Consider the following 4192-nt stretch of genomic DNA (forward strand, 5'->3'; position numbering starts at 1 on the left):
GTGTGTGTGTGTGTGTGTGTGTGTGTGTGTGTGTGTGTGTGTGTCTGCATGTGGTTGCACAACACACACTCTTATAAACTCTCAAATCCTCTCCTACCTGCCTTATTGTGATCGTTGGATTGACAGGTGTGTACAGGAAATCGATTGCAGTCACTTCTCGGGGTTCCTCCCCTCCACCCTCTGTGATCTCACTCCTCTTTCTCCACTCCACACTCTTTTCTTTGCTTTCTCCCGTCTCCATTCAGCTCCTTTAACTCCACTTATTCTGCTTCCTTTCTGCTTTTCTCCCTCTTTTTTCCCCCTCCCAGTCTGTCCTGGATTGTCGGCGACGCCTTGCTGGAAATGGTATCCTGGGGAATGCTGCAAACGCTCCGGATCCCAGAACCAGCCAGCCTCAGCCAACCAGCCGTGCCCCACGGTGATATCGCTGCATCAAAGCCACAAATCTTTCCCCTTTTTTTTCACCCCCTCAAACACACACACTTTTTTTTTATTTCTGTCGTCTTTTTCTACGGTGGCACTTCCAGCAGCTTCTAATGTTTAAACTTCATGTATCAGCCTCATTACGGAGGCTCAAAGAGCTTCCATCGACTCTAAAGGCGCTCATTTGAATTTTTAATCACACGTATGTACGAGTGCTGCGCTCAGCAACTATGGCACGCGCGCCCTCTCTCGCGCACCGTCTCCCCTCTGAAGTTTTCGAGTTTAAACATCCGTTCAGAAAAAGTCTCAGTTGATGCGACGAGTTTGGATTCAGAGCGACGAGTGCGAACACGACTCCGGCGTGAGCGCTGCGGCGTTGCTCGTGGGCGGCGGAGAGCTCGACTGGCGTTAACACTAGCTCTGCTGAGGTGCTYCTTTAGACCTCCCTGTTCCGTTTGATGTCAAATAAGTAGCCCGAGTGCAGAGAATATTTTATATAAAATATACAGTGACACATCAGTACTGGATTTACTGTAACTATGTAAGGCCTTCTCACGCTCAGTTACCATGTGCATACAGTCTTGGCTAAGCTACAGAGAGACTTTGTATCTGAAGTAATAACAGCGTGAGGGAGAAAGAATCCTTCAGATCTTCCTGCAAGAAGAACACCTTTGAATCTGAATTTCCTTACAGGAAAAAAAGTGCTTTGAAAATCTAATGCATAAACATTATCTTCTTTCTCCCCACTCTTCTCCTTGCTCCCTCCATTCCCTCCTTTCACCTAAAGCGTACGAGCTTCTGAGCGACTTTGGAAGAACTTCCCTTTTTTTAAGACTCCTCAGTAACTTAAATAAGAGGCGGTGTGGGATTTGGATATTATTACGTCTCATCAAAGGCAGAGATCTTCAGCTCTCCTCCCTCGCCTGTTCGCTTGTTGTCTGTCAACGCCCAGCCTTCAAGAGAGATGATTCTCTGCAAGACTGATGTACTGTAATCTAAAAGAAATCCTGCTTTCTCCACTCCAGCTTCCTCCTACTTGTTTGCTGTAATTTTCTGGGTTCGGCCCGACCCTGATGAGAAAGTCTCCATAATGTCTCAAAATGTTTACAAAGATTATCAGGTTTTTTTTGTCTCAGAAGAATTTGTGATTCAAAATTTCCCTCAGAAAATCTCATATGATCATTCATTATAGGCTGTGTGTTTTAGTGAGACACAAACTGAAAATGTTCCTGTTTTCTTATCATTTTCAGTTGTTAACTTGTCTCACCAGAGATACTAACTTTAAAGTGCCTGTGCAGATTCTTTAAATACAAAAAGACAAAGAAAACATTTTATATTTAGTAAAACTGGCATCTATTTTATCACATAACTGGCGTATTTTCTTTTGAACTTTTCTCAGCCAAAATGAAACAGGAAGTGACATCAAAGGGGACCTTCCTGGTCTTTGTTTATTGAAACAAAATAATTTGAACCATGAATTTTTTTCATGTCTCTGATAATGACTCAAAACTAGAAACTGAAGTAACATATATGATGCTTGCATGTACGCAAACCACAGATGCACCAGAACTCTCCAGAAAAGATTTACTGTGCTGAGTGAAGTCCAGGAAAGGGTGGGGCTCATTGGTGGGCCCGATGGATAGCCCTTCATCAGAGCTAAACAACAAATAAATAAATAAATAAATAAATAAAAATTCAGAAGCTCCTATGTTGAATAGTTTTTGAGTTATAAGCAGTTTTGTATGTCCAGACATTCCTTTTTCAAATGGAGCCCCTCCTCAAATATGGGGTCTATTGTAAAACTGTTGGCTGGTGCAGTGTAGGTCGGACTCATCTACATTCCTGCCAAATTTCATGTTGATCGATGCAACTGTTTCTGTGATACGGTTGACCAAAACTCACGGAAAATAAATAAATAAATAAACAGTACAAAAACAATATGAGCCTCCCTTRGCATGTGGGGTCATAATAATCTAAAGAAACATCCTATTCTTCTCTACAGTCTGTGTTAGTCGTCATAGCGTTGCTCTGTTTACATGCAGACATTCCCCTTTGACATCACTTCCTGTTTCTTCACATGTAAAAATCTAAACAGTAGTTCATCTCAGGGTTGTGAAATTTCTTTTGTAATTTGTTATTAACGTTATCTTTACAAAKATGCATACATATTTATTACAACCAATTTGACGTCACAGGTACTTTAAGACACAAGCCGGCTCATGGGAAGCACGGACACAGATCTGGAAAAACTCAACAACCTCCAGAGGAACAGGCRCAAGCAGTTGTTTGAGAGCGGAGTAGAGCTTCCCACCTGACCTAAAACAAGTTCAGCGGCAACACAGTTCACACACTTGGGGAAATACATCGCAATAAATTGAAAGATTCACCGTTTTCGACCTGCTCATGAGACGTTTATTGATTCGTCTCTGCAGCTGACAGCCTCGGTGCTTGGGCTGGCTTCTCGCAGCAGTCAGCGGACAGTCAGGCTTGTGCCTTCCTGCTGCTGTCAGCGTCAGCTCGACTAAAGCTCGCAGTTCAGAGCGTCATCYGGAGTTCAGTGGATCAGAACAAAAAATATAAAATACTGTTAAACCGTAAGAAGTGAGGACCTCTCATTGGCCAGTCTGATTCATTCAGCGCTCCCCATATGTCACCTCCTCCCACTCCCTCCATCTGATGGGATTTTTTTTTCTTTCACCAAAACACTTGTACCCCCCACAGAACCCCCGCCCCCTCCTCTTCCCTTTGCACCTGCCGCTGTGAACAGCAGGATCTCGGTGGGTGATTCTGTTCATCCCTCGCTCACCGCTCCATCCCTCCATTCCTTTCTTTCATGTGTGCTCTGCTGTCAAGCCCAGCTGGATCAGGCCTGCTGCTCGGCTCACATGCTGTCTTTGTTGGGGTTGGAACAAGCGCCGATGCMAAATCCTCCCAAAACTTATGTCTTTTGCAAAGCGTTTTATGTCTGTGCTGGAAATTATGTTGAAAAAGATGTTAACATATAAACTTCTAGCTGTTCTTTGTAGTGTTTGTTARGCTTTTCTTGCAGATTTAATCTGATTTATTTCTCTGAGTCAAATCATTAACAGATTTCTGGAAAAGATTCATTTTGCTCTTTTTTTAATAAGAAAGAAAATCTGAAATTAAAGCCTCAGAGTCTTAAACATAACGCAAACTTTACAAWCAGAACTGGTTCAACTTCAGCAGAGCTATTGACCGACACATCTGTGTGCACAATGCCAAAACCAAGAGGAATGTAAAGACAAACTGATGAACCAGAATGACCAACACCTGTGAGGGAACAACAGGGATCAGGTGTGAGTGGGCGTGGCAGGAGCAGGAAACACAAACAAAGAGACACAGCTGGATAAAGCAGAAAATCACAAAATACTGATCTAATACAAAGAACACAAGTTTCCAGATGTAAAAGAACATCTGGTAAAAGAAGAAAAAACAGCATCTTAAGGAACTGTGACTGTGAGGAGGATAAAAAAATCTGGGATTCATTTCAGTTCATGGAAAAAAATAAGAAATTCATTCATAATAATTCAATAATTCAAATATCACTTTTTGAATCTCAGAAATAAAATCAGATTTATTTTTGAATAAGGGCCAGACTAAGAAATACCTTTTAATTACTATATTATGATTAGGGCTGCAACAATACATCTGTGTGCAACCGTTCAATACAGTGCTTTAATACACACTATGTATGGAACAATACAGATTTTTAACATTTATTTTATCAACTTGTCTTCTGAAGATGCTC

The sequence above is a fragment of the Austrofundulus limnaeus genome, unplaced genomic scaffold (assembly GCF_001266775.1).
Source record: "Austrofundulus limnaeus strain Quisiro unplaced genomic scaffold, Austrofundulus_limnaeus-1.0 Scaffold194, whole genome shotgun sequence".
Classification (NCBI taxonomy): Eukaryota; Metazoa; Chordata; class Actinopteri; order Cyprinodontiformes; family Rivulidae; genus Austrofundulus; species Austrofundulus limnaeus.